General features: G+C 44.2%; 1 long non-coding RNA gene across 1 annotated transcript in view; it reads left to right on the forward strand.

The window, feature by feature from the left end:
- Nucleotides 1-19,857, forward strand: part of LOC141156401 (uncharacterized) — a 68,137-nt gene extending 48,280 nt beyond the window's left edge. The window contains exon 4 of the long non-coding RNA XR_012247605.1: nt 19,477-19,857. This is a non-coding gene — a long non-coding RNA (uncharacterized lncRNA). The remainder of the gene's footprint in view (nt 1-19,476) is intronic.
- The last annotated feature ends 374 nt before the right edge of the window (nt 19,858-20,231 follow it).

Raw genomic sequence — 20,231 nt, forward strand, 5'->3', positions numbered from 1 at the left:
TCTAAACGCTATTAACCTGCAGATGTGTGATTAATTTACATGTTAATAGCGTTCTAAAGCTGTGCAGCGGCCTCACTGACAGCTCGGCTTCTGGGAGGAAATTAACTTTATTCCTCCTGGCAGCCTCCGGATTTCAGTCATAGAGGCACAGCTAGTGCAGCTTTAGTGTCCACTCAGTACATAGTGAGCTGAAGCTGTAAGCACGCTGGCTCAGCAATGCATCAGTGCTGAGCTGGCTGTCAGTCTTGGGGCATGGTTGCAGCCGCCACTCACTATGTACTGAGCAGTGACTGAAGCTGCGCTGGCCGTGCCTCTATGACTGAAAGCCGGAGGAGGCCGGAAAGAATACAGTTCACTTCCTCCCAGGAGCCGTGCTTTCAATGCAGCCGCCGCACAGCTTTAGAACACCATTAACCTGTAGATTAACCCCATATTCCCAGGTTTACATTGTTTTTTTCACATGACAGGTTCTCTTTAATCCATTCTGATCCCAAGTTCCACTATAGCCTTTTTGCAGACCCCTCTTATCATCTGTCTCTACGCCCCGGTCCCAGACAGTGGCTGTCATCTATTACAATATTAATAAGCCTCACATGGGTTGAGGAGAGTCAGCTAATCACAGTATTTTCTATATAATGATAGCAGGACTTAGACACAATTGAACTGGAATAACAGCATAAATATATCATTATGGAAACCCAGTGGTCCCAGATTTTCCACTATGTCTTCTGATGGCAGGTGTTCTGTGTTGTCCTCTCTGTTGTAGAATAATTAGGAAAACATCAGTTAAATTACATTAATCCATCCAGAGCTATTTAATTCTGCTGGACAGAGTATACCGCTGTGCATAAATGGTTTATAATAATGGTATGAGCTATATACTGTGGGAATATTAATGCAAAGTGGTTACTGTAACATGATGTGAAGAATTCTTATAGCTTCTGAGTTGCTGATGCCGTGTGTACCTGCGTGATATCTATCAATGCTATAGTAGTATATGTTACTAACTAGTTTTGAATGATACAATTTATATTCAGATACATAAATGTTATATTTTTATCTGCATTTACTTCAGTAACATCTGCCCCTGTCTCCAGGCACCGCCACATTCACTCTATGGGAGGTGCTGGTGATGGAGGAGGCAGCATTACCAGTATAACTGGTATCAGCATCATGGAGTAAGTTCTTTATGATCGTCTGCAGTAATTTCAAAGTAATTTTTTCAGTAATTTTTTGAGCAATCATAATCAGTTTTTGGATATGTGCTTGGGTTATTACGATGTTAAAAAGCAGGAATGGTGCATGGAAATGTCATAATTTGGCCTTTAAATTGCATTATGCCATTTGTCCGATTTAGTCATAATGTGTTGTGTGCAAGTGTCGTGTTAAATCAGAAGGGAACATAGTGCATAATAACTTGGGAACATATGGAGGACTTTAAATCCAAGTGCTGAATCTACAAAAATTATAAGGCGGTTTCAAAAACTGCATTAATGGTTTAGTATGTTTTATGTGTACAATGATTAATTTTTGCAAATGCTCTCAATTTTAGCAAACGCGTACTCACCTACCCGACCAACCTACTTGGGAGTCAGTTATACATAGTTTGCCCTTGCTTTTTTCCTATTGATTTGCTCACCTTCCAGTTCCAGCATCCTGCTATCAGCGCCATCAGCGCCACTAGGACTTGTGTTACTTCCACCAAAGTGTGCATAAAAGTCTAACTGCTTTAAAGGGAATCTATCACCAGGATTTCAAGTTCCAAACTATTTATATGCATATGAAGCTCTTTCAAAGACAAGTCATTGGTCAGTCTGTTCCTCCATTACTGACAAATCAACATTTAAATTGGTATAGAGCTGGAGTGACGGAGGCTTCAAACCACATATAAATGAACCAGAAGGTCTGAAGCCTCTATCACTCCAGCTCTTTACCCCACCCAGTGTCATCTCCTCCTGCTTGACTGACAGACTCTATGCTGTGTGACTTCAGGCAAAAAAATAGTCAAGTAGGAGGAGGTGGCTCTGAACAGAGAATAGAGCTGGAGTGATAAAGGCTTCAGATCTACCATAATCGTTTGCATATCAATTCAGGTGCTGATTTCTCAGTAATAGAGGAATAGACTTGGAATTTCCCGTGGAAATTTGGGTTTTGGTACCCTACCTGAACTTTATTCCAAAGTTCGACTCGGTACCAGAACTGTACCCAAATTTGAACCAGAACCCGAACCCCATTTTACTTTTGAGCTGGAAAATCTCTCTTTCTTTGCAATGGACTTCCCCCTGAATTCCGAACATTGCAACGGATTTCTAGGAGAAGTCCATGTTCGACGTTTAGCACCGGACACTAACTGTCTGGAGCGAACCTCGAACTTTGAAGTTCGGGTTCGCTTATCTCTAGTTTTGAGCAGTCACATGATCTGAAGTGCTAGACCGCCATTTCTGCCTTCCAATAAATGAAACTATTCTTGAGCTGTGGAAGGGAAAGGGAAATCAACGGCGAGTTTGATGCAGGCATGAACATACACATTTTCTGTTTAGCATTTTTGTGAGATTAACAAAGTGCCATTTGTTCTTCACAAGCGCTTTTTTTTTGCAACTGAAAAAAATCTCATACCTGGAATATTTTGCGTATTGAAAAAACACATCAATAATCATAAAATTGCACAAAACACAACACAAAAGTGTTTCAAATTTCTTTCTTGAGGAAAGCAGATTTTTTGGGGCATAAAAATTGTCTAAAAGCAAAAGGTTTAAAAAGCCTAGAGTTTTTCCTAAATGTAATGTATGTGAAACCCCTGCTATAGAAATATTACTGACCAAGGTTGGATTTCGACAAGGACCCGAGATCTATATATACATAATTACATTGCATTACTCTACATTGAGTTTCATAAAAAATGCAACCAACTAGAGGAGCCCGAAGGGCAGACATACCCCGGTCAGTTTGACTGATACTGCAATATGGGTGACAAAAATTGGGCACAACCTGGGTTGTAAATCTTACAGGCCTAAAAAGATATTTTGGTAAAATTTGCTATTCAATAGCAGCATATTTATTATTTCATGTAAAAATAAGGAAAATAAAAACTTAATTAGTTTATGGTAAGAATCACAAATATGTTAAGTATATTGAAAATCAGCAAAAATCCTCACAAATGTTCACCAGATTTTTGGATTTCATACCAAATCTTGACATTAAGTGCCAATTTATGAGTCAGTGTGATTAGTAACGTAGGGCATGTCACATTGTTACCATACCGTATTTATCTATTTGGCAGATTTGTCTGTCTAAAGTCTATGCTTACTTGCCGGAGTGAATATAAAACCTAAATTAGCTGCTGATGCCATTCATAAAGAGTCCATCAGGAGGCAGTACAGTTCTTCAGGTCAAAAATAATGAATTTTTCCCCCCAGCGTTCCGTGTTTTAGCATCAATATACATTCAGAGTCAAGAGCTGCATATCAGTGGCTTAAGAACCAAAAGGCAGGAAACTATGGAAAATCACGGATAAGGTCAAAACCCATGGATCTGATGACATTCCACCTGCATAAATGATACAGGGCCTGTCAATGTAATTTAGACAGTTTAATGTCTCAAAGTGGGTTTCACTAGAGTCAACAGAACTAACATGGGAATGTGAATCTCTAAGCAGAAGATAAAATCAACTTTTCTAACAAAACTCCTATCTATATGTCATTTCTAATAACCTGATGGTAAAAAAAAAAAAGAGCTCGAATTTGAAAACCTTGAAAACCTCCAGCTGATAAACTGGGCAGGATGAAAATAATCCAATAACACATTTGCAAAACAACATAAAGGTTTTATAGATAAAAACAATCAAACAAAACAGATTTAAAATTCTGAAAGTTAAAAGGAACTGGGGGGTAGATTTTCATGCCTTAGGCTCTTAGGTTATGACTATGTTCAGATATTTGTTTTTGGTAATGTGTTTTTCATTTAAAAATAATAGTCAGGCTATGTTCATACATCATGTTTTTTTCAGCGTTTTTTGCTGTAGATTTTTATGCAAATTTTCAGCTGCCTTTTACAGTACCAGCAAGGTCTATGAGAAACCAGAATTCTCTGTTCACACGTCATGTTTTTTTTTTTTTTGTTCTGTATTTTGTGCCTTGCATGGTTTTTGGAAAATAGAGCATGTTACTTATTTCAGCGTTTTTTCAGCTTTTTTTCAACGTTTTTTTCACCCATAGAAAGTAATGGGTGGTGAAAAAAAGCGCTGAAAAAACGCATCAAAATTTGCATCAGTGTTTTTTCAGCATTTTTGATGGCAAAATAGAATGGGGTTCTATTTTTTCACAGAACTTTTTGTACATGCACAAAGAGAGACAGAAGGACAGTGGGAAAAAAACGCTGAAAAAACGCATCAAAAATGCACCACAAATGCAAGAAAAATACTGAACAAAATGCCCCTGAAGATAGTTTTGCTGCAGATTTGTCAGGCAACAAAAACCATGATGTGTAACATAGCCTTAGGATGTGATTAGCTCAAGGTGAGACGGACTGCTAGCACAGTGAGGTGTCAGGCTACACAGTATATTCAAATGTAAAGTGAGGGGATGGAGGAGGCAGACTGAGAAGAGTAATAGATTGTGCATATTTAAGCGCATTTTACCCAGTGCTGGATTCACAGCTACACTGCTCAGTACTACTGTATAATTACCTCTATGTCTTTGCTGCCTCTGTCTGTGTGTAACCTGAGGAGAGAAAAGAGGAAACCTTTTCTCTGTGCATTTTATGTATGGCAGACATTAATTTGCACCTACTAGCTCAGAGTCAATTGCAAATTGGAGATTAGGCATATTATAAAGGGGAAAACTGGTTGGAAATGACTGGTGGGAAAATATATAATGGCCAGAAATATTGATATCACTGAGTTGCGTCATCAACCCCATGTGGCTTATTTGACCTCAACAGCAAAACGGAGTTCTGGCAGAACAGTAGATCATCGTGGAGGATCAGGTAGAAGAGGCAGAGGTATAATGATAGGTGTGATTCTAGCACAAGTAAATATAATGTATTTTATTATTTTTTAACCCAATCCCATAAATCTGTTTACTATGCTTTGTGGTCTGGTGAGCAGAGCAAACAAAATGCATTTTCATAAAAATTGTGAGAATTTCAATTTGCACCAATTTTATTTGGACCAAATAAAATCTTCCAGCTGAATAGAGCTAATCTGTCTGAAACAAATTTTGTGAGATCCACTTATCTCTTGTGATTTGAGAAAAAAAAAAGAAAAGGCAAATGTTGCTCTATCTAATAGTAAAAAACTTTGTTGCCAGAGTAATAAATTCACACTATAACTATTCAAATAAATACATTATTAAGCAATAAGTGTAAAGATGAGTGAGTATGTTCTGTTAACCCTTTCAGCGAGCATGCTCGAGTGCTCGCCGAGTATCTTCAGCGTGCTCGGGTGTTATGTTTGAGTTGCGCATGATTTGCGACTGTTTGAGAGCTTTAATACATGTGAGGAATGTCTAAGAAACAGGCATTCCTCACATGTATTAAAACTGTCAAACATGCACACGGCGAGACTCAAACATAACACCCGAGCACGCTGAAGATACTCGGGAAACACCTGGGCATGCTTGTAAATCTTGATTAACGAGCATGCTCCCTCATCACTAATACCATTCACAATAGGTGATATCATAGCTCCTCTCTTCCTCTCCCTCCTTTAGTAATGACCTTTGCTTACATCAAAACATGAGTAGAAAAAACTTCTATTCAAGTCAATTGGATTAGAGCTAATCTGTTACTACTGAAACATTTAAATGATCTGTGGTTTCAATAATCTTTTCTCCATTTGATAGCCAGTATACTAAATGATAAAACTTTAAATCATAACCAAAGAAATAAGCCAGAACATATGTTGGTATAAGTGCAACGTGTAGGTACATGTTCACACTGTGGACCCTTAACAGACAAAACCTATGATAAAAACAAAATGAGCAAATACCCTGCAGTAAGTAAATAATAATACAACCCCTGGTAAAATTATGGAATCACCGGGCTCGGAGGATGTTCATTCAGTTGTTTAATGTTGTGGAAAAAAAGCAGATCACAGACATGGCACAAAACTAAAGTCATTTCAAATGGAAACTTTAGGGCTTTAAGAAACACTAAAAGAAATCAAGATTTAAAATGTGGTACTCAGTAAGGGTAATTTTTTTCAGACCAAGCAGAGGGAAAAAATTATGGAATCACTCAATTCTGAGGAAAAAATTATGGAATCACCCTGTAAATTTTCATTTCCAAAACTAACACCTGCATAAATTAGATCTGCTCGTTAGTCTGCATCTAAAAAGGAGTGATCACACCTTGGAGAGCTGTTGCACAGAGTGGACTGAGATGAATCATGGCTCCAACACGAGAGATGTCAATTGAAACAAAGGAGAGGATTATTAAACTCTTAAAAGAAGGTAATCATCATGCAATCAGGATGGTTGTATCCTCTAGTATTAAACCTCACCTTGTGTCAGTAGACCTCAATATAGATGGGGGAAGAGCAGGACCCAGACTAAAATTGGAAATCGCTTTACTAAAGAAAATGTTGTCTTACCCATGTAATAATGCCTTACAATGCTAGCTACAAGGTGTGTCTCTCCTCTGTACCTTGCAGTTTACTGTCTCTTAGCTTAGATCTGTCTTTAGTAACAGAGAAATAGAGTTGGATCACAGAAAGTGGAAACTTTGCTTCTTCTAGTATGGCCCCTTGCGGAAACTGACAATCGGCTCTTGTCTCCTGGGGAACCCCATTTACATTTTGCAGAGTACCTTTTACTGTTAAGTCTCTGAGCTGGGCAGTCCCAACGTTGTCCTGGGACACCTCCTGGTCAGGTATATTGGTTACAAGGGATGCTACCTCATCCGCTTATCTAGCCAGTACAGGGAACAGAAATACAGCATTTATATGATGCCACCTTGATACCATAGCTGACTCCTGGGGGCATACCGGACTACTGGGTGCTACAGCTTTAGCTCATAAGTCCCTGAAGGAAAATATAGACCAATAACAGTAGCATGCAAAAAGTTCTTGACCACTCCAACTTGGTGGGACATGGAACCACAGTCTGTGCGTATGGTGATTTGGACCTGAACCTTACCCCCAGGGACTAGCACATGTGGAAGTGTGGCCCTTGCCAGGGTTACCAAACTCCCTGAGTTCAAAAGTCCCATCACTTGGACACCATTCACAGTCACCTGGCATTCCTGAAGCCCCTTGCCAAGATGAGGAACAGCACTGCTGGTAGGGAAAGTGAGGTAGGATCAGTGCCGGCCTACTCTGCAGTCCATTAGCTCTGAAGTCAAGGGACAATTGGCTGATATATCACCTGGGGCACGACACCTCCATCAGACAATGTTACGAGATGTACCCCTTGAACTCGGCTCTGACCCCTCCTGGTCTTTTTGCGCCTGTCAGGCATGGCCTTTGGCCTCTTCTCTTGGGTCACCCAGAAATGTGACCTCGGGCTCCCTTGATTGCTCAGGGAGTTCTCCATGGCCTTGTATCTTTCCATGAGACTCACAAGGTCATCTGCATTCTTGTGATCTCTTTGGGCAACCCAGGTTTGCACGGCTGGATAAATCAGTCCACTACCACTCTTTCCACCATCTGTGCTGGAGAGCAGGTCTCGATCTGCAGCCATTTTTGCACCAGCTGTAGCCGATCGAACATCTGGGACCGTGGAGGTTTCCCCTTTTGGTAGTGCCAGAGGTGCACTCATTGTGCTTTGACTGCCAGAGTGATGCCCAAACGTGCCATAATCTCCAGCTTCAGCTTGTGATACTCCTTGACATCCTGCATGGCAAGGTCGTAGTATGCTTTCTGCGGTCCCCCAGTAAGATATGGAGCTAGGACCTCTGCACATTGCTCTGGGGGCAATTTCTCTCTTTCTGCCACACTCCCAAGCATAGTCAGGAAAGCCTGCTGCTGATGCTGCTGTTGAACCTGCTGTAACTGTTGCTGATGCTGCTGCTGTTGTAACTGCTACAGCAACTCCTGTTGCTGAGTCTGTTGAAACTGCTGGATCAGGAGTTTTAGTCTCCTGTTGGGTCTGCTGCTGAACTAATTGCTTGACAAGAGCCTCTAAGCTTTCAGACTTTGTTTTTAATGCTGTAGCTACCCAGGACATTACATTTTCACACTGCAAACGCCTGTGCTGTGTGGGACCTCACACCCACATGACATCCCCCAATTGTAGGGTTTCACGCTCTCAGGTAAGCAGTAGGTAGCATTCACACAGGCACTGGATTCTTGCATCAAAATAATGGGACATTTATTTTTCACTGGTTGCACAGTACCAAACAAAGCCATAACCATAATGTCACGGGTGTATCAGGTTTGACAGACAGTCGTTCTGGATCTGGCTGTAGAAGGTCTCTGCGCTTGGCTTTGCAAACACCTTCTTGATCATTTCATCTCTGGAGTGCAGTGGTATTTATTACGGATCCGGGTGGTGGAACCTCTGTGCTGCGGAGCAAGGAGGAACCAGAGGGGCGTAACTAGGTATCAACTCGGACTGACCAAGGTCGCACGGCGGCTCAATCGACTCCGTGAACCAGGGAAGGACCGAGCAGAGGGACCAGGTGCTACTCTGGGCCTGTCCTTGTATGAGAGCAGGTGACTCCCACGGGTAACTGGCAGGAGCCTCCGGGTAGGCACGGCAGGTAACTTGTAGGAGCCTCCAGGTAGGCTGACTGATAGGCACGGCAGGTAACTGGTACGTTCTCCGGGTAGGCAGGCAAGCCAGGCCCATAGACAGACTGACGGGTTTGGTTCGTAGGCAGACCGTCGGGCTGGAGAGTACGCTTGGCTGGCGGAGACAGGTAGTCAGGTTGGCGGACTGGACTGGTAGTCAGGTTGGCGGACCTAACTGGTAGTCAGGCTGGCGGACTGGACTGGTAATCAGGCTGGTGGACTGGACTGGTAGTCAGGCTGGCAGACTGGACTGGTAATCAGGCTGGAGGACTGGACTGATAGTCCGGCTGGCGGATTGGACTGGTAGTCAGGCTGGCGGACTGGACTGGTAGTCAGGCTGGCGGACTGGACTGGTAGTCAGACTAGCAGCGGGACCTGAGGGCTGAAGCAGAGTTTAGGACACAAAGCTACAACCTTGCATGGGCACCTCCATTTTGGAGGAGGTGCCTTTTATATGAGAGGTCCTCCGGCCATTGGCCGGGGACTCCTTAGGACAGCGCATGCGGCCCCTTTAAGAGGGAGGGAGCGCGCGCGCGCCCTAAGCACAGTTCCCAGGAAGCTGCGCGCGCCAGCAGCAGGAGAGCAGGAAGACGTCGGACCAGGAGCACGGCGATAAGAGGGACGGCGTCTCTGCCTGTCAGGGGGCAGAGACACCGATACTACAGTATTCTTCTTTCACTAGGATCCAGTTGTGATCTCCATCTTTTGCTGCTAATTGAAACACCCTTGCTTGATATATAAAAACTCTCAGTGTCTTCATAGAGTCTCCGGAGCTAGAACTATTTTCCCCTGCTCAGGCCTGGAGTACTAGCAGTTGGCTAGTTTATTCTTGGAGTTTCTTGGTGGATTATTGTCGTCTTCTCAAGCTAAGTGTATCGCCTTGTCTGTTGTCCTTGTTTGTCTTTAGTTGCAGTGGGGGCTGACTAGTGCTCACCCCTTCCCCTTTCTACCTAGGACCTAGCTCTAGGGACAGTTAAGGATTAGGTACCCTGCTCTGTGATAGGTGCAGAACCTATTTAGGGACAGTAGGGGAGCCAGGGTGTTGTAAGATCTGCCTAGGGGTCTCCGCTCTTCCTTTCCCTAGTTGTTGGGCTCCCCCCCTTTTCCCATTGTCATACACTTGGCCCTTCCCTCACCTAGCATGACATATAAGCCCTAGCCTTGCCCAGGCACTAAACACAGATCCTGGCTACTCACACAGCTGAACTAGTCCCAATCCAGTCAAACAAAACATATATTATCCATAGCAACCAGTAATACTTGCAGTTTGGTGGACATGGCTTGTCTTCTCAGAGAGAGATTCTAGATTGTCTCTCTCTCTTTGACTCCAACACAGATCCACTCTGGTCAACTTCCCGGAGCTGACTGACTAAGGAAAACAGCTTACCTAGTTATATGCAGGGCTAACCAGATGATCTAATCAGAACCTGTGGAGCTAGGATTTAACCGTAACCTAACTGGCTTTGCTACATCTTTAATTTCCTGATGCCCCTGTAACTAGTGATAAGCGAACACTAAAATGCTCGGGTACTCGTTGCTCGGGTCGAGCAAGTTGGAATACTCGGGTGCTCGACCTGAGCAACGAGCCCAATGTAAGTCTATGGGAAACTCAAGCTTTTTTCAGCGGCACCCCCCGGCTCAATTGACATGGGAACAGCATGGGGAAGACCCCGGGAAGCATTTCTGACTCCCAGGTCACTACTGTCAACAACGTTGTCAGAGGTATTACGCCACTTTTACGGACTCACAATAAAATATGCAAAAACGAATCCATGATGGATTTTCCTGGGAAATATGTTAAGGAACATCCTTTCCAGGGTAATGACTTCTATATAAGGCAAAATAAATAACCAAAACCAAAAATACTCCTCCACACCTTGGGCTATGTTCACACGTAGCATTTTTGATGCATTTTTGCACTTTAGCATTGCTTTCAACCGAGACAAATGCATTCACTGGAAAATGTCATTTTAACATTTTACAACCTTATCTGGCCATGTGTTGTGTGACGCATTATCAGACATATGCATACAGTGCTGAAAAGACATGGGAACAGCATGGGGAAGACCCCTGGAATAATCTCTGACTCCCAGTTCACTGCCTAAAAGTGTGCCCATCATAACTGATCCTTGGCGCATGCGAAGATGCCTCCCGCCATGCACCTGTCATTGCAGACTTGCAACAATCACCGTCCACATCCTTGTCCCAGTGCAGCGTTCAGTTGTCCCTACCCCATTCCTTGGAATGCGTGCGCAAGTATTCAGCCAGCCACCCACCCACTCACAGGCTGCAATACTATACTGACACATTTTTGACAGCTGCTTGCACTTGAAATGTGGCCTTTTAGGCTCGTGGAGGCGGAAGCTGTCCACAATCTTATGGTGGTGGCAACCGGGTATCCATACTTGGTCCCCAGCCACCACTATTTGTTCCGGTGTCGTCTCCGCCTTCCACAATCACGGGTCCCACAACAACGAGTGAACTTACTGGGAAAGACCGCCTACCCACAAACAGGTGGTCAAGTGAATGTGGCCAGGGAAGGTACAGAGCCAGTCCACAGCTTTTTTTGCTGAGTTGTATTTCACCACAGCCATATTTTTTAGCTTGGTGAAAGAACTTGGGAAACCATATCTACTCCAGCTGTCATTTCTCCCAGGAAGTCCTCTAAAGCTGCTTTCACTTGTAACGTGGCCTTTTAGGCTCGTGGAGGCGGAAGGTTTTCACAACCTCATGCCTCTTGCCTCGTGTCCATACTCGGTCTCCAGCTGCCACTATTTCTCCCGGTGTTGTCTCCGCCTTCTACAAGCACGGGTCCCTGAACATTACTGCTGGTACTTTTATGTGGGAATCTGCTTGCCTCCTACCAGCCTGGAATATTTCCAGTAAACTATGGTACGACGCCATGGTATTAGCACTGCCCCCAGTACCAGTAGCGAAGCCATCCCCAATTTCCTTCTCAGGAATTTTATTTGGTAGGCTGAGGGGCTGCCCAAATACATTAGTTTCTCAAAAAGGAGCTGAAGATAGAGTGGCAGTAGGTGCAAGTTTCTCCAACCTGTTAGATATCAGAGGGTGAACGGCAGCACAATGGATCAGTGGTTAGCAGTGCACTGAAGCCTTGCAGCATTGGGATCCTGGATTCAAATCCCAGCAAGGACAACATCTGCAAGGATTTTGTATGTTCTCCCCGTGTTTGCGTGGGTTTCCACCTCAGTAAAAAAGCAGGCATAGAGTGTCTCGGAACCTTCCCACACACTTTTCTGGGCCATGACTTCTCCTCGGCAGGGTTGGACGGTCCCACCAGAGAATCGTCTGGTGTGCCCAGTTTTCTACACCAGGAGAGTTCATGATAGCGCTAACTTTGCAGCTGCTATGGGGCTCTTGAGCGGGGGAGAAAGGTGAGCCCTCAGAATCAAATCCTCTGGTGGGCCCAATGTTTTTCAATCTGAAACAGCTTCTCAGTGGGAGTTGTATTTCACCACAGCCATATTCCTTAACTCGGTGAAAGGACTGGCATAGAAGGAAACCGTATCTACTCCGGCTGTCATTTCTCCGTCACCAGGTTCTGCTCATTGTCACACACGACCATGCCTAGCTGTATGTTCAGCGGTGATAGACACAGATCTGCCTGCTCTTTCAGAGCTGTCCACAACTCTTCAGCATTGTGCGGATTGTCACCTAAGCATTAAGCATGTTATCTTCAGCACAACCTGTTGCCACTTGGCCAAGGCAGTGCTGCAGTTCTTTCAGCTTGTTACTGATGTGGTCATATCGGACAAGGAGGAGGAGGTGCAGGGGCTGAACAATGTGATTATATTGAGGTTACATTTGCGACTCTGTTTTTTATACTAAAGAAAGATCGTACTGTTTTTTTTTACGTTATTTTTAAGACAAATGCATTCACTGGGAAATGTCATTGTAACATTTTACAACCTTATCTGGCAATGTGGTGTGTGACACATCATCAGACACATCCTGATTCATTTATGATGGAGGGGCTCTGAAAGTCACAAAGCCTATTTTTATAGGGCCATCAGGCGGCCCTTACTATTAAAAGGCCAGCAGTCAGCCCTCGCTATTCTTAGAGAGCCATCAGCCGGCTATGCTTTGTTGTTCCCATTATTAACGAGTGGGTCTCCTATACTATTACTGTATATGCAGTGACTGCAAGGGCTGCCAAAAATTCGGACGCAAACCAATACTCCTTTGAAGAGACATAGAGGAGGGTCTCAGTAAAAAAAAATGTTCCCATTATAAAGGAGCAGGTCTCCTATAGTGGTAATGCCCATGCTGTGACTGTAAGGGCTGCCAAAATGTTCCCACTAGAAAGAAGAGAGTCGGCTATACAGTTATAGGGTATGCAGTAAGTGCAACGGCTGACCAAATTTAGGAAAAACCCCAGTAACAATTTAAAGACACATAGAGCAGGGCCACAGTAACAGGTACGACATGTTCCCATTAGAAAGGAGAGGGTCTGCTATACAGTTATAGGGTATGCAGTGAGTCCAACGGCTGACCAAATTTAGGAAAAACCCCAGTAAGAATTTAAAAACACATAGAGCAGGGCCACAGTAACGAGTACGACATGTTCCCATTAGAAAGGAGAAAGTATGTTATACAGTTATAGGGTGTGCAGTGAGTCCAACGGCTGACCAAATTTAGGAAAAACCCCACTAAGAATTTAAAGACACATAGAGCAGGGCCACAGTAATGGGTAAGACATGTTCCCATTAGAAAGGAGAGAGTCTGCTATACAGTTATAGGGTATGCAGTGAGTGCAACGGCTGATCAAATTTAGGAAAAACCCCACTAATAATTTAAAGACACGTAGAGCAGGGCCGCAGTAATGACAAATTCCCATTAGAAAGGAGAGGGTCTCCCATAATGTTGGCCTATGCAGTGAATGCCAGGGCTGCCAAAAATTGGGAGGCATTCCAATGCCCCTTGGAAGAGATATACAGGGCCTCATGAAAAAATGTTCACATTATTAGGAAGTGGGTCTCCCATACAATTGGCCTATGCAGTGAATGCAAGGACTGCCAAAAATTGGGAGGCACTCCAATGCTCCTTGGAAGAGACTTAGAGGGCCTCATAAAAAAATGTTTCTATTAGAAAGGAGCGGGTCTCCTATACTTGTAATGCCTATGCACTAAGTGTATGAGCTGACAAACATTTACCCCTGGGGGGTATACATGAACATACTGTATTAAAAAATTTTTTTATGGGCATCATAAACACCCTTTAAAAAAATTATGTGGGTGCTGCATCATGGACCACGGTCACCCTGGTGATATAGTGGTGGAGGATGAGGATGAGGAGAAGGAGGAGGACAAGAGAAAATAGCCAAAATCAGGAAGCGTATACCCATGTGTTGGTGTGAAAAGATGCATGGAAATACATCTCCCAAAAAAGACACTGGATTTGAGTTTATGTTGCTCTGCTATCATTCGGTGGTTTTGAGAAGTCTGGCCCAATCCAGCCCTTGTTCATTTTTATAAGAGTCAGCCTGTCAGCATTTTCAGTTGACAGGCGGATGCGCTTATCAGTTATAATTCCACCAGCGGCACTAAAAACACGCTCTGATAAAACACTGGCGGACGGGCAGGCCAGGACCTCCAAAGCATAGAGATCCAGTTCATTCCATGTATCCAGCTTGGATACCCAATAATTATAAGGCACAGAGGAATCACGGAGGATATTGGTACGGTCTGCAAGGTACTCCCTCAGCATTCAGCATCTTCCCAAACTTTGCACTCCTTGTGTGAATACCCCACGCCTCAGGGCTTGTGCGATGGGAGGGGCTGAGAAAATTCTCCCAGAACTTTGACAGTGTTCCCCTGCCTCTGCTGGATTGGAGTTATGTCTCTCTCGCCTGTAGTCCTTGGTTGTCCAAAGAACTATGACCTTTGCTGCCAGCGTTTTACAGATGGGAAGTTTTTTAATAGTTCCGCAATAAGGGCCTTCTGGTACTGCCCCATTTTTGTAGACCTGTCCGCCTCAGGAATAAGAGATATAAAGTTCTCCTTGTAGCGTGGGTCTAGAAGTGTCACCAACGAGTAATGACTGTCACCCAATATTTTGAGAATGAGAGGGTCATGGGAAAGGCAGCGTAACATAAACTCAGCCATGCTTGCCAGAGTGGTAACAGGCAATACTTCCGTGTCCTCACCAAGAGGACAAGTGACCATGCTCTCTTCCTCTTCCTCCTCTCTGTCCTCAGGCCATCCACGCTGAACAGACGGTATGACAGCTGTGCAGGTAGTACCGTCTATAGCGCATGAAACTAGCTCCTGTTCTTCCTCCTCCTCTTCCTCATTGTCACCCAATCCACGTTGGGATGAGGCTGGGCTGTGTGTAATCACCCTGTATGGTTCCTTGCACCATCTCATCGTGCTCCGCCTGCAATGCATCCTCTTTGATCGTGAGCAGAGAGCATTTCAGAAGACAGTGAAGCGGGATGGTGATGCTAATTATGGCATCATCGCCGCTCACCATCTTGGTGGAGTCCTCAAAGTTTTGGAGGATGGTACATATGTCTGACATCCATGTCCACTCCTGAGGTCTTATGTGTGGAGTCTGAACTGAATACCGACGGCCTTGTTAATGCTGGTACTTAACAACTGCCCTCTTTTGCTCACAAATCCTTCCCAACATCTGCAGTGTAGAGTTCCAGCACGTGGGGACATCACACACCAGTCTGTGAGCTGGAATCTGCAAACACTGCTGAAGCACGGCAAGGGTGGCGGAAGCTGTAGCTGACTTTCTGAAATGGCCACACAGGCGGAATACTTTGCCAAGCAGATTTGACAGCTCCAGGTAGGATTTGAGAAATCGCTGAACCACAAGGTTAAGCACATGGGCCAGGCATGATATGTGTGAGAGCTCGCCTCGCCTCAGAGCCGCCGCCAGGTTCCGGCCATTGTCACACACGACCATGCCTGGCTGTAGGTGCAGCGGTTTGAGCCACAGATCTGCCTGCTCTTTCAGAGCTGTCCACAGGTTTTCAGAATTGGGTGGTTTGTCACCTAAGCATATTAGCTTCAACACAGCCTGTTGTCGCTTGGCCGAGGCAGTGCTGCAGTGCTTCCAGCTTGTGATTGATGTGGTCATTTCGGAGATGGAGGCTGAAGAGGAGGAGGAGGCTCACGAGGATAAGGTGCAGGAGCTGTAGACTGTGGGGGCAACCATGATTGACCTAGGGCCTGCGATCCTTGGCGTCGGGAGGACGTGTTCCGACCCAAAGTCCGACTGGGTCCCCTCTTCCGCTATGTTAACCCAGTGTGCCATCAGCAAGATGTACCGTCCCTGCCCACAAGGACTTGTCCACGTGTCCATGGTTAAGTGGACTTTCCCAGTAACTGCGTTGTTGAGGGCACGGCTAATGTTTTGGGACACGTGCTTTTGTAATGCAAGGAAGGCACACTGGGAGAAATAGTGGCGGCTGTGGACCGAGTACCAAGGAACGGCCTCCGCCATCAGGTTGCGGAATGCTTCTGTCTCCACGAGCCTAAAAGGCAACATTTTGAGAGCAAGCAGTCGCGAAATGTGGGAATTTAATAGTGTGGCCTGTGGGGCGTTGGCTGCGTATTTGTGCTTGCGTTCCAAGAACTGGGGTATGGACAACTGAATGCTGGGCTGAGACAAGGACGTGGATGTCCTTTCTGATGCTGCTACTTGAGAGTGTACAATGACAGGTGCAGGGCAGGAAGCATCTTTGCATGCACCATGGACAGGTGATTCGCTTGCATGCACAGCAGTGGAAGAAGCAGTGGTGCCACCCACAGACACTGTTCCTGGACCCTGGGGTTCGGCCCACAAAGTCGAGTGCTTTGCTGCCTTGTGCCTGATCATGCTGGTGGTGGTCAGGCTGGTCGTTTTGCCACCCCTGCTGATGCTGGCCTGGCAGGTGGTGCAAATGGCCTTTTTGGGGTTATCGGTAGAGTCTTTAAAAAACAACCAGACTCAGGAAGACCTAACAGTTGTACTGGCAACTTCCTTCGTGTTGGTGTTACGGGGAATGGTTGCCTGCCTTCTTTCTGCAGCCACCACGCTGCTTCTTCCTGCCTGTTGGGGTGCTCTGCCTCCCTCCCCCTGTGTGCTGCTGTCCTCGCTCTGCATGTCCTCCTGCCAGGTTGGGTCAGTTACTATATCATTCACCACCTCATCTTCCACTTCCACACTCTGATCCTCCTCCTGATTTTCTGGCAATTGTGTCTCATCATCATCCACCTCTTGTGACACTTTCCCCCCGTCGCCTTCATGTGACCGTGGCTGCTCAAATATTTGGGCATCGCTACATGCGATTTCCTCTTGCCCCGCTTCAAGTGGACCGGGTGAGAGGCCTGAATCTATAAATGGAAAAGTGAACAGCTCTTCGGAATGTCCAAGTGTGGGATCAGTTGTCTCCGGGCACTCTGCATGGTGGGAGGAAGGAGGTTCAGGTTGATGAATATGCGGTCCAGACTAACAGCTGCTGAGACTTGACCATGTGGAAGACAAAGTGGTGGTGGTGGTGGCTAAGTGACTGGAAGCATTATCTGCTATCCAACCAATAACCTTTTCACACTGCTCTGTGTTCAATAGTGTTGTTCTGCGGTCACCTATTAATTGGGACAGGAAGGTCGATCAAGAAGATGTGGGTGTTTGTTGTGTCACAATTTCAGCTTGCCCATGGCCTCGGCCTCGGCATGCACCATCATGTCCAGTTCCCCGTCCCTTGCCACGTGCCTTGCCCATTTTAAGTGGAGGACAATATCTTCCACGCTTGCTACAAACGACTGAATTTGGAGCGAACTTATATGTGATCCGTGTGATGGACAAACCACAGTTTTAAATACCTGGCCTGTAGGTAAGTATTTTGATCAGTAAACTGGTGTCAATTGCTTCACTGACACACTGAAACAAATTTTTAATGGAGGTCAGAAATGGCAGTATTTTCTGAAAACTTATATGTGATCCGTGTGATGGAGAAAAGAGAATTTTAAATACCTGACCTGTAGGTAACTATTTTGAACAGCAAACTGGTGTCAATTGCTTCACTGACACACTGAAACAAATTTTTAATGGAGGCCAGAAATGGCAGTATTTTAAGCGCAATTATATGTGATCCATGTGACGGACAAACCACAGTTTTAAATTGCTGGATTTTTAACGCTATAATATGTAAAAGACCTGGCTGTATTCTGCAGTGCCAACAAGCAAATGGCGCAGAGCAACGGTATTCTCTGGATTGCTTTTTAAGCAAATAATGAGGATTAAGATCCAAAAAAAAATTATTCGTGGCCCCTGAGACCTGGGCCTATTTCTAGAAATATCTAACAGCCGCAGCAGACAAAACTTGAATGGAGCCTCTTGTGCTATATGCATTGCAGTCTGCTATATACACTGCCTGCCTGATATCTCTGCAGATGGATTAGCCCTCAGAAGGACTGTTTGTTGAGATGGATATGTGTCTCTAATATAGCCTGGTACTCCTACACTAACTAGAGACAAGCAAATCTCTCCCTAGCTCAGCAGCACCTCTTCCTACACTGTCTGATTCCGGGGTGACTGTGACGAGCATGGCGGCGCCAGGTATGATATAGACCTCATGACGCTGTGCGGCCAGCCAATCACTGTAATGGCACAACCAACATGGCTACAACATTACAGTGAATGGCAGGCAATCCCTTCATGTTCACTGGCTCTGTAAAGAGCGGCAAACATGCAGGGAGGAGACCCGAGCTCCCGCCGAGCAACCCCGGAAATACTTTGCGAGCGCCGAGCATCTCTAGCAGTGAGATGCTCGGGCGGGAGGAATCACTCTTGGAATACTTTTATCTTTTTGGGTATAAAAGTATTTACATATATTTTTCTGGCTAAACATGGTATCACAATATAATTTTTTATTGTACATCAATACTAGTTCACAGAAAATTTCACTTCCAGTACATGCAACTGTGTCTTATAACGTACAGAAAGACATACATTTACAGATAGAATTGTAACTGAATTTAATCAGACACAGAATAGTAACCATACATTTTCATGCTGCTGTCTGTCAGCTGGATCTCTCCTTTCTCACTATGCAGTCAGCTTGTTCTCCTCTCTAACTCTCACTGTGCTGCTTTGTGTAATCTCCAACTCTCCCCATCACAGCTTGTACAAGACTACAGAGAGGATGGGTTTCTGTTCAGGCTTGGCTTCTCATTGGTCACTGGTGTAAAGACAGAAGTTACTGATTTCTCATTCAAGGTAACCTCCCACTTAAACAGTGTGGATGACTGATAACTGTGCAACAGGTTAGGGGCTCTATGCATGAAAATTACCCAAACATGGACTCCCAAACCAGTCAAGACATAACTGGAAGCACAAAAGTTACAGGTTTATGCATTCATTTAATATTTTAATGAAATAACTGGTCATTTTACGATTTTATTCACTGTAAAAGATACATTAACCTTCAGTAGGTTGCGCCAAAATACTTACATTATTAGTCCAGTGGGGTCCATGGGACCCCAGTTTTCATATAGAAAAATAAACAACATATATTAAAGAAGAATTTTTACTTTATTTAGGAACTTAAGGTACAACATCTTGTCTAAATGATAATATAACGTTTTTAGCTATCAACAAAATTTAAACATCTTCTTATGTACTATCAAAAAAACAGCACTTATTTGGTACAAAAATCATACATCTTCTCATGGCGCTCATTGCACATAAATTTCTTGCAATTATCACATTTGGTTTTGCTTTTTGGTCACTAGATTTCACGACGCCGCGACTCGCGATGCACTCAGGAGGGAGGAGCTCCCTAGCTTGGGAGTTAACAGACTGTTACTTATCTTCCACACTTGCGGAAATATAATGAAGACAAACTCTTTTGGGATCCAATGAACCCTACATGACTAATTAAAGGTTAAAATATCAGGCAGAAAAACTTTCAGAGAGCCATTCTGACTTGGATTTTCATAGTAAGTACAACAGCCTTATTGGTTCTAAGAGTTCTATTAATGTATACAGTTTGTACTGAAATTTCTGGTGATTTATACAGATGAGATAAGGCAATTTTGTCACTCCAGTCTCTAAATGCAAATTGATCTATGTCTTGATCTGGTTCTGGTCACTCCTAAGTATAATAAATAATGGACATACCTCTGGTATCCTTCATGTTCTCTAATGATAATTACAATCATATTCTTTACAATTGTGTGTGGGCGTCCTCTGAATTTCATAATGGCTGGATCGAGCTTTCCCAGTTAAATTTTCTTATTACTATTAAAATAAAATATTCTTTGTAGCTTTCAAAAGACATTATTTAGCTTCGGAAGTAATTTACTTTCATAGACGGAGTTGCAATATTTTCAGAACAGAGGGCACTTGAGGGACATAGCACTCGACATGAAGGAGAGTAGGATCCTGAAATATAAATGTATGTATGAATATGGAGGTGCATGATTAAGTGATATGCAGCATAATAATTCATCTGTTCATTTGCATTCTGAACAGACACTGAGATATT

The sequence above is a fragment of the Phyllobates terribilis genome, unplaced genomic scaffold (genome assembly GCF_046119375.1).
Source record: "Phyllobates terribilis strain yellow unplaced genomic scaffold, ASM4611937v1 Scaffold_8__6_contigs__length_399053987, whole genome shotgun sequence".
In the NCBI taxonomy this organism is placed as follows: Eukaryota; Metazoa; Chordata; class Amphibia; order Anura; family Dendrobatidae; genus Phyllobates; species Phyllobates terribilis.